Here is a 12,390-nt window from a genome sequence, read left to right as displayed (position 1 = left end):
CATTAATAGCACCCATTAAAAAGACGACATTTGTCCACTTTATTTAAGAAAGTTTCTTATTTAAGCAATTTAAAAAATGATTCTCTTATTTTTCCCTTCTTTCTTATTATTATATTATTTTTATCAGTAACTCTCTCAGTCTCTTGATTAGTATCTCAAAGTAGAGGTGCCCTTATTTGTTGTCTTTTAGTTCGGGTTTTAAAAATTGTTTTGCGAACATCTTTTCGTCGTTTTCTAACAATTTTCATCCTTGTAAGCTGGAAGATTCATGTAAAGTTTTTACTATAAGAAAATTTCTTGATCTTTGTTTAATATAAAAGGTTTTCGTTGGCAAAAAAGAAAAGCAAATCGATTGTCCTACTATATTAATTGAGAAGTACACAAAAGAAACTAACCTTAAAAAGTGTAAAAAATTACATTCAAATGCCATTAGAAATAGTTAAATAGAATCTAAAATCATTGAGGGTATTAAAGATAATTAATAATTAATAATCATTTAGTTATCTAATTAATCAGAAAATTACGGGTTACATGGATACTCAATCGAATTAAGTAGGTTACATTGACCAAATAAAAAATATATCAGTTATTGTGTAATCTTCCTTATTATATCGAACACGGTTGGGGGTAAATTTATCTTAACTTTTTTCATATTACAAAGTTTGGTTTTTGCATATATGGGTTTGTCTTTTAATGTGTCCAAGGAGTTTAAGATTTGAGATAGGTGTCAAAACACCATCAAAGCCTAAGTTTTGGTGCGAGGTTTGTAACAACTACTTTAAGTCTGTTGTTCCTAAGTAAGTCATCACATATTAATTAAGGACTATTATTTACGTCTATAATCAATTACAACATACTTATTACAAACAGGGTCTATAGAACTATATAAAGATACTATATGATTTCAATTAAACAAAAACTTATCGAATATCTCTAGACAGTTGGCTATAAATCTTAGATTACAAATCTGTTAATGAGACAATCTTTTTACTTATTTCAGAACTATAGCAAGGATGTCATTTTGTTTTATTGACAAATGTTTAGACAATTTTATTGATCGTTACAATTTCGGTATTTTATTGACAAAGGTTTTCAATAAATATTTTAAAACACAAAAGTTATATAAGCAAACTGAATTTATCATCACAAATGAATATAAATAACATAGTAACAAAATAAATTATTATAAATTTACATTAAAAAAAGTGTTCAAAAAAAAGTGTTCAGCCTGCAGTATACTGCGGGTTAGTACATATAGGTCCGACTCATACCTAGGACGAGAGGGGCGGTGGCCATGAGACAAAATTTTCTTTTGCAAAAAACTTTAAGCAAATAGAGTCCAAAAAAAGAAAAAAAAATTATATTGAAAAGGGTCTAAAAAAATTATATGCCTAGGGACCAAATAATTGTTGAGACGGGGCAGAGTACATAGTACTCTCTTAAATGGAGAACAGAACAGCTGTCTAATATCCGATTTTGTTCTCTTTTTTCATTCAGAGCCTAATACTCAATCATCAAAGCATAAGTTTTTGAATACTTTTTATTGATAAATGATCTTCAAACTAAGTCAAAAGAAAAAAAAATATTTTTGTAATCCCATTTATGATGCAATACCACTTGTTGCGTTTGAGCTTCGTCGATACATTTCTTAATAATTTGTAGATTTTTTTTATTAAGATGAAGTATGCTTGTAGGTGCCGCTTTTTGATCTGCGAGAGTAGACCTAAGATCTGACTTTTATGAACAGTTTTTCACATAGCTGATTACTAATGATTGAGGGTTTGTTAATCCAATATAAAGAGTGACATTAATGAATTGAATGAATCATGTGAATATTAAGCTTAAGCACGACATGGTACAATTATATACATCATCATTACATTATCTCACCAACATTATATTTAAATGATAGTAACAATCAGTTGGCCCACTTTAGGAATATTTTCACAGACAGTCCGTACTATTATTATTTGATAATTTTCTTGCACGTCGTTGCTCTACTGACTGATTAATCTTTTTTTCCAATGAGCTAATTAAAAAAATGAAATGATGTAAGTTTTTTTATTTGATCCGCGGAAAATTATACACTATACGGATTTACATATATTAATTTATACTGCAAAACGTTTATCCAAAGCAACTTTAAATAAGTCAAACATACAAACATTTCGGAGAAGTCTACTACTTTGAATCTATAAAATCGGGTATAGTGGGAGAAAATTCAAAATAGCTTTGGTAGATGTTGGTTGTAGAATGTAGAGTGATTATTTTTCAAACTTTTAATTACGATTATCTTTAAAAACATATATAATATTCAAAAGTGTTTATTTCAAAACAACTAGATAAACTCTAAACAAAGATTCTTACCCAAAAAAATAAAAAATAAAATAAAATCTAAACAAATATTATTTATAAATTTCTATATTACTTGTGTTTTCTATATTTTAAAAATATCATGTAAAACCAAAAAAAATTTCATATTTTATCAAAAAAATTCATCTTAATGATCCACCCTAGTAAAATCTTTATATGCATTTTTATTTGGAATGATATGATTGAGACGATCGCCTAGAAAACATGACATATGCAGAGAGTTGAAGATGAATTGTACTTTTCATCGACATGTACTTTATGCAAGTTGGGGATGCAATCATTCTTATTGGACAATTCTGAAGGTGCAAGCAAGTAACAATATTGACACTGTCGTTACACATTGGTCCCGTGTACGTATCTAATTCAGTTTCAAGATTCAGCGTTTCTATTCCATATTTGTTCTCCAACTTAGTCCTGATATCTAAAGATGTCCAAAATATTTATTCCATAAGAAGAAAACCGAAACAATTGATCCAAAAGATCAAATTATATTGTCAACCAATCTTTTTTTGTTAACCAATCAAATTATATTATTTTCATACATAATTTGGTTATCGTATCGTTTAAATCTAATAAATTACACATTTCTCAGAGCACTATAACACAAGTTAATCAAAAATCAAACGTAGAACTTTATTATTAAATAAAACTAGAGAATTAAAAAAAAAAAGTCAACGAGTTTAGACTTCAACTCATTTGGCCTTTGGGTGGGCCGAGTCAACCAGTGCCGGTCATAAACGTCTCCTTACATGCTCCCAAAACAAAAAGTCAACTCAACTTATAATTGGAATATTTTAGTTTCATTATCTTAATATAAGTTTTGAACATAGACCACAAAAACAAAATCGTTGGTACTCGATCGTTCGTTTATTTTGATTTGCATTCCTAAGTGTCGATGGATCATTTGGCACTCGGTGTCTTCTCAAGTAAGTACACTATTTTGGGTTTGAAAAGTCATGGTGAAGAGGTTCAAGATCGAAGATACGATGGACAACAATGACCATGTGATGTCGATATGACAACGTGACATTTTCACCTAAGTTCTCAATCCTCACTTGATTTTTATTTTTGATGAGTTACCTTAAAAACAAAACCCATGAAACCGGAGATGTGAGGCTAATGGCTAGCTGAACAAATAAGCCAATCTTGTTTATAAAAGTAATTATTGAAGTAGGTTACATTTAAATATATTAGTTTTTATCAAGAATTGATTAGAGTTTCTAATTGTGGTGCCACCTAATCACCGTCTAACAACGTTATACCGATTCAATGATGTATATCAATGATATTATTATTATGTTACTAAATGGATCTTTCGACGATGTTAGAGCCAAGGTTTTTTAATTCGTCAAACACATATTTAAACATATATATATATATATAGATACGTATAGGTATCCCTACTATTAAAAAGAAAACGTTTTATAAAACTAACCTTAGTTTTGTAAGAAATTACATTCATATATGAATGCCATTGGAAACAAGATAAAATAATAGATTTTCATTAACGGTAAAAACGAAATTTTATCTCTCTTAAAAACGGATAAGCACGCGGGTCAAAAATGACCCGGTTATATTGTTCTCGGATCTTATTATTTGATCATGACCGTTGTTGCATCGAACATCTAACCGTTCTTTTCAAACTTATCTGTTTAAAATAATCACTGGGCCATGCGGCCCATTATGTGAAAAAAATACACGGACAAAATATAATTTGAGAAGAAATAAAAACCGGACCCGGTAGACCCGTATTTAATGCTTAATCTAAATTGATCAAACAAGCGGATTCAAAATTCTAAATAAAACAAGAAAAATACTTAGGTTCACCCCTAGGGGTGAATCTCTCCATTCACCCCCTCTTCTCTCAGCCAATCAGAATCTTCTATCTAATATTTTATTTCAAAAATAAATTTAAATTAAATTAAAAAGCAAATCAAATTAAGGAAACAAATTCTGTATACTTTTAATTAAGGAAAGTTAAATATTGGCTTGGTTTAGATTTTTACACTTAGAATAAAATTATGTCGGTTTAGGTTTACAAATGAAGTGGTTAGGGTTTAGATTTTACAATTAAAACGAAATTATATGTCGGTTTGGGTTTACAAATGAGGTGGTTAGTGTTTAGATTTTACAATTAGAACGAAATTATATGTCGGTTTGGATTCACAAATGAGATAGTTAGGGTTTAGATTTTACAAGTAGAACAAAATAATATGTCGGTTTGGGTTCACAAATGAGATGTTAGGGTTTAGATTTCACAATTAGAACGAAATTATATGTCGGTTTGAGTTCACAAATAAGATGGTTAGGGTTTAGATTTTATAAGTAGAACGAAATTATATACGGTTTGGGTTCACAAATGAGATGGTTAGGGTTTAGATTTTATATATGTCGGTTTGGATTTATTAAAGTGCAGTTTAAGTTTTTTAATTTTATAATAATGTATAAAGATTTTATTGCCTTATTTTATTAGGGGGTGAATGGAGAGGTTCATCCCTAGGGGTAAACCCAAGTATTGTTCATACAACAAATACATTCCATGTTATACTGAGAAACATTTAATAGCATATTGGTTTACTAGATGCTTGTCTTATTTACTATGTGCCAAGTTTGGGCTTTTTGGAATAGTAATCACAGTATGAATTTATTCGGATTTATTAAGGAAACTAATTTCCACAAATTAAGGTGTAAACTTAATTTATTAAGGAAAACGTAATGTAGTTATACTATTCAAATATTGCACTAACCATATATAATTTTTTTATCATTCAAAATGTGTCTTTAAGATCTTGATACCCCAAAATCCCGCATTTTGTGAAAATAGACTTTATCGACTTATACAACCATTTTATAAATTCCATAATTATCTAAAAAATATGTATTTATAATATTGAAATATTGCAATTACCATATATCTTTAATGTTACCTTTAATTTTAATCTTGATACCTAAGTTTTTTAATATATGAAAACCTAGATTCTCTCAAAATTCCGAATATACCTTAAACTCTATTAGTTGTTATACAATTCAGAAATTGAGAGATCTTCATTCCTCTTAAAATTTTCCAGTATTAATATTTAATAGACATTGACGATATTTGGGGTCATAAATTATGGAAATGTAATTAATTATTATGCTTAATTGTAGGGATTTCATATTTGCCATAAATTAAATATTTTTGTTATTAAAACAAAACAAAAATTATGGAAATGTGCTTAAGTAGGGATAAAAATCTTAAAGTGGTTGTTATATTTGTATTCTGATTTATACAGAAAAATTTCATTTGAATAATTCTCTAAAAAATAGCTTTAATTCTTACCAATGATAATTTCAATTATTAATTTGTGCCGAAATCATATCAGTTATAGTTTCCTTTATTTTATTTTGAGAATCTTAAAAATTTAATTACTAATCTTTGTAATATATTAGTTTAGATTTTTTTGTTAAAGCTAAACTTCCCGAATACTCTTCATTCATCTATATAAAGAAAAGATTATTTCAACGACCTCTCCAATTGTTTAACGTTTTTTACTTTCTCTACAATTGAGTTTTGAGTTAACGTTTCTTTTCTTGTATTTTATTTTTCATAACATTTTTTCAACATTGACCTAATATTTTATATTGTAGAATATGATCTGAAATAGTTGGAAAACTATGAGTATTATCAACTCAGTCTCCAAAATACTTAATTAAAATTCAAGGTATATATCTTATCTTGCTCTTATATTTGATTGAATTTTTGAGATGGTAATGACATGGGACTTAGACCATATTACCATACTTCAATCTATTTCGAATAATTTATCATGTGATTTTACTTTTAATGATAAAGAGAAGAAATACTTTAATATTCATAATCATTTTTATTGTTCTAATGCTGTCATTTTTTATAACATAATTTCAGAAAAAATGATAAGTAGGAAGGAAGCTATATTTTTGTACTTCAGAAGTTAGTGTTACTTCTTATCATTATATACTCGATTTTACATAAAATTTTTAACGTTTAAGATTTTTAATATGTTTCATATTTAAGATTTTGATATGTTTCATATTTGTTTCAAAGTTTTTGTTATTAAAACGCATCATATCTATTTACACTTGATATAAATTTGATGTTTAATGTTTTTTTCTATATATGCTTTTCTTTTTTTCCTGATTTACGTTTTTAATAGTTTTATATCTTTATCTTTTCATATATATACATTTTTGTTTCTTGCAGAAGAATGATTTTGTGTAAGCCTCTGTCGATTTGATCCCATCTTCCCAAAAATATTAACACTAAATTCTCAACAATAAGAAAATCCTTCTGAATTAATTTTATATTGTATGATTTTGTGATAATGGAGATTGATATGTCATTATCCTTTTAATTGATATGTAATTTAATGATGAAATATTTTTTTTAATTTTTTTAACCATAATGTTCATAATAATATATAACGTTTATGAAATTATTTATTTAGATATACTAAATTTACTATATTTTGTCACTATTATTCAGTCGAGATGGAACTGGACGAGATTTACCACCCGTAACAAATTTACGTTTAACATTTTCAACAAACACGGGCTGTGTTTGATTTTCGGTATGGTTGCAGTATTCTAACATTAAAATATTGACAAAAAACTGTAAAAGAGTGGCCAACTAATTTTTATGGAAAAATACTACTATTATACAATTAAAAATTTATGATCTAAAATGGTTTAATATTTGATTGAATATACGTTTTACCATTGTTTTTTGAAGTAACTTAATTTACTAATTACGTACATATACTTTAAGAAACAATAATCAAATTTTAGAAAAATCCAGTTTATTTATGGTATTAAAACGAAAATAATATATGTAAACTGAAACAGGTAAATTTGAATAATGAAAAACAATAAATTGAATGATTTTTTTTTTTTTAAAAAGGGACATAAATTTTAGATAAAAGTAAAAAATAAAAAAAATATAGGTAGATAAATTCAAGTGCTAAGTTTTCACTAATTTGGATAAGGATTGACTATGCGACAGTTAGTTAATGACTTTCGAACGAGTACTTTGAAAATTTTGGTTTTTTTTGAAAAATAGTTATATAGTTTTTGAAAATTATAATTTTTGGATAATTTCAACTAACTAAATAAAAAAATACCAGAGTTCTGATGGATATGGGATGAGACGAGACAAGACGAGATGAGACGGGATGATTCGGGACGAGAGGGGATGGATTACTTTCCCGTTTTAAAGTAAATACCTTTAGGTTAAATTTTTAAAAATTTACATGAAAAAGAACCCACCTGTGCTATAGCACCCATGTTAATATTATTCTTAGTCATTTTACTAATTTAAAATTTGTATGAAAATATTTTGTCTCGTGCTGTAGCACGAGTTACTACCTTCAGACGGGTATTTTGAGAATTTTTGGTATTTTTGATAATATTTTGAAAGTTTTGAGAATTATAATTTCTACTAACTATAGAAATTAAACATACAAATGGAGAATACATGTATTTCGTCTCAATTCTTACCCAAAATTTATTAATAACATTCTTATTTTGATAATTCTTTAAAATAAAATGGTTATGGGACAATTTCTAATGAGATGGATCAGAAATTGATGGGATGGGACAGGAAGAGATTTATCACTCCATAACAAAATTACTTTAACATTTTCAACAAACACGAGCTGTCTTTGATTATTATGGATGGATTGCAAAAAATTGTATATTTTCCAGCTAATGAAGATGATGATCATGTTTATTTTCGCTACGGTTGTGGTATTCTACATATACACCAAAATATTGACAAAACCCCGTGAAATAGTGGCCAACTAATTTTAATGAAAAAAATATTACTATTATACAATTTAAAATTTCCAACCAAAAAAGGTTTATTATTTGACTGAATATATGTTTTACCAGTATTTTTTAAGTTATTTAATATACTAACTGAGTACATATACTTTAAAAAATATGAATTAAATTTTGAGAAAATTCTAATTTATTTATGGTATTAAGACGAGAAAGAGTATATGTAAACTGAAACGGGTAAATTCGAATAATGAAAAATAATATATTTAATAGTTTTTTTTTTAAAAAAGGGACATACAATTTAGATTAAAGTACAAAATAAAAAATATAGGTAGATGAATTCAACTATCAAGCTTTCACTAATTTGAATAATGATTGACTATACGACAGGTAATTAACGACTTCGGAACGGACACTTTAAAAATTTTGTATTTTTGAAAATAATTATATAGTTTTGAGAATTATAATTTTTTGGATAATTTTAACTAACTAAATAAAAAAAATCAACAGAGAACTCAGGTATCCCATCTAAATTTCTTACCCAATATCTTTTAGTAAATATTGTCTAACGAGTAACTATTTAAAAGAGAACGAACATAAGACAAAATATTCTAATGGATACGGAAGGAGACGGGATGAGACGAGACGAAACTGGATGAGACAAGACGAGCTGAGACAAGATGAGAAGGGACGAGAGGTGATGAGTTGGGACGTGAGGAGATGGGAAGGGACTGGACGTGTTTCCAGTTCCAGAGTAAATACGCTTATGTTTAATTTTTTTTAATTTAAATGAAAATAACAAACATGTACTATAACATTCGGGTACGCACATGTACTATAGCACCCGGGTACGCACATGTACTATAGCACCCGTGTTAATATAATTTTAGTCATTTACGAATTTAAAATTTATATGAAAAAATTTTGTCCTGTGCTACAGCACGGGTTACTACCTAGTATATATATATATAGATATATAGATTATTGATCATTGCTAAAACAAGAATAATAATTTTCGTGAAACACATCTTTTTTTTTCTTCTTTGAAATTTTTGATATCTTTTTAAATATTTAAAGTCCTGTTTGCTGCCTAGGATAATTAGAAGCCTTGTCTCATTAATTGTACGCCAATTTTATTAATCTTTCATCAGTGTACATCTTAATTCTTAAGGTTGCAACAAGGCCGAGAGAACAGTCATATAATGTGCGACTTTTAATACAAGATCATATTTTCATTTGTTATTCGGTCATTTGGTGAAGTGAGTTAAGGACTGAAGGTTGATGGTTTTATGATTGAAGTCTTTTGAAGCGGGTTATATGCACGAGTTAATCCAGTTTTACACTACTAAATGTGCAACTGCATTCATATATTTATTTCCTAATTCAATTATGAAATCTTATACAGTAATTCATTCGATTGCGATGATATCGATAATATGTAAAAGTATAGAGGTTATACACACACTTCTGCTTGGAACTGCACCAAGCCAACGCTTTTATATTTGTTTTTAATAAACAAGTTATTGATTACAAGAATAAATCTAAGCACTCTCATCTTTTCTATCTAAAATACCCTAAGTATTAGATCTAAGAGAATCACTCAACACTCACCTTCTAAGTCTTTTTCGATAGCCTTGAAGTTTACAATCTCTCACCAAAAGTTTCAAAGTGTTAACCAAACCTAGACTAATCTCTCAATCCTTTTTATACTTGGCCTCTCAAATCCTAACTAGAAGATCTTTGTATCTTCACTTACGGCAATAACTTGTTTGCCAAGATCTATCCTTCTTTAATCGTCGATAATAATATTCTCTAAATATCTTCTCTACTGATTCTGTTTTATCTCCAAATCCAGCTCGCAAACGCCATGACACGTCAGCTGCTCTTCCTTGACATGCATCACATGTCTGATCACAGATGCAGCGTCCTGTTTCCTTGCAGCTCCTTGTACTAACAATAGCCTGCTACGGCAACTGCATATTCAATCTCCCCTTTTTTAACTCAGTTTGATAAACAAGCAACTGATCCACCATAGCCTGAAAATAACATGGGACATACAAGAACACAAGACGGGGGCCAGAAATAACACAGAACCAATCCACCATAAAAGTGCCAAATATAGGTTCAAAGCCTATTACAACCCAAAACGAAAAATCATGTTTCAAGTTCTGCGAACAATAAAAATAAAGGGCAACAAAAACATAAGCTTCCCCACAAACAAACAATCCCTTCATTCATCAAACTCCGAGTCCACATCTCCCCCTGCTTGTTTGGCAGAAATGAGTCAAAAACAACACTTAAGATATCCAACAGATAGCTGAGTCAAACAAATAGACTTACTTGCTGCAAGAGCATCTTGTAGGATCTTGATAGCCAGACGCATGGCTCCATGATCAGCTACGGAATCAGTCTTAGATGCCACACACGAAGATTCAGGTTGTTATGTCTTTGCTGCAAGCTTGCGCGGAGGTGGTTGACGATCAAGAGCCACAGGGTGTTGTGCTTGAAGCAGCTGATAAATCAGACTGGGAAACGGCAATCAGAACGTAGACTGGGCTTGCAGACCAAGTTGGAGAATCTGATCATGTACCATCCTGCCAAAATCAAACGGTATTTGATGCATGATCATGTAGATGACCATCACTCAGCCTGTGGAGATGTACCCGTTGTTGGCAGTAGGGAACCAGTTGCTGCAACACAGCTTGTGAAGCTCCTTGATGGTTGGATTCCGAACCACTGCACGAATCAATTGCTTACATTACTTGACCTTACTATCAGACAGGAACAATGCTAAATCTTCCTCCAAGATTGCCGAAGTCCATTGACGTTGCTCACGAAGTTCCACCGATCTGAGACCGAACAGCTCATTGATTCGTGCAGATGAGAAGTTATACACCCAGTCACGCACAAGAACTTCAACTGACTCAATGTCTACCTTGACGGTTGGGAGGTTAGCCCAAAATTCATAGACCACATCAGCAACATATGGGCTTACTCCTATCACAGTCTTAAGCAGTCCACACTTCCTAATCAGGGACTTGACAGTCCCATCATCACCAAAAATAGCACTCGTTTCTAGAGCCAAAGTACGATCAGAGAAGGAGACGTACCTATGCACCGCCTTAGCCAAGGTGAACCTCTTCCGGTCAAACGGAGTGAGAACTGGACCAAGAACCCGAGACTTGCTCGTACACGATCGCTTGGTAGGGAATTCTGAGGCAATCGGTTCTGTTTGTCGCTTACGCAGACGAGAGGACACAATAGGTCCCGGAATCTCAATTGACGTATCAGAGTCGGAGACTTCAACCACCGGAGAACCGATTGTGTCCTGCTTTTGGGGTGGAGAGGCAGAGGAGGAGTCGCATGCAACAGGGGACTGAGGAGGATCAGACACCAGAACAACTGGACCGTCATGTGAGGATGCAATGGTAAAATCTTCAGGGGTCTCCTCTGTTTCCAACCCATCGGGATTGTAGAGAACCATAATCGTACACGGAGGAGTCGCTGGAGTTGTCTCCAACGAAGAGGATCCGCCACCAGACGATTGATGTTCCAACGGTGCGATGTTATGCCTTGGCTGTACGAGACGCTGCAGACCACTCAAAAATGGATTCCATTGCTGCAACACGGTTAGCACAGATGGACAAAGGGATCAAACAGAAAAAAGAATCAAGAAAGAAAGGGCAAGAAGGATCGTTCAATTGACTGTTAGAATTCTCAAAGAGGATGAGTTGTGGAAACCCTAGGCTTCGATCCTCTTATATACACCTCTTACTAGGCCAGATTGGGCCTAAGATAAAACCTAATCGCAGGTCCATATTAACCTGCAGCCACTCGTGAAACCACTTAGTGCAATAATATCCTTTCCGAGTTCACAAAGAAACATTCACTTAAGCTATTCCAGCCTATTGATCAGACAGACCAGAATCCACTGAGAATTGTTCAGGGACCCAGAGAGAGATTAACCATGGCATTTTTTTTTTTTTTTGGTATATAGAACATACCTGAAAACTCCCCTTTGTAAAGGAATGCCAACCTCTTTTTCAGAACACACATCAGATGCTACCACAACCTTTTGAATTGTCAAAGATCAGTATTCGACAATGGCGGATAGAGTTTCACACTGTCATGCCTTCAATCTTCTAGATGTCATCCAAACATGCATAGGCAGCTGAAAATTCTTTGGAGAGAACAAAAAGCAAATTTTTTTTTTTTTTTTTTTTT

Source organism: Camelina sativa, chromosome 12 (assembly GCF_000633955.1).
Source record: "Camelina sativa cultivar DH55 chromosome 12, Cs, whole genome shotgun sequence".
In the NCBI taxonomy this organism is placed as follows: Eukaryota; Viridiplantae; Streptophyta; class Magnoliopsida; order Brassicales; family Brassicaceae; genus Camelina; species Camelina sativa.
This window is presented reverse-complemented; position numbering follows the sequence as displayed.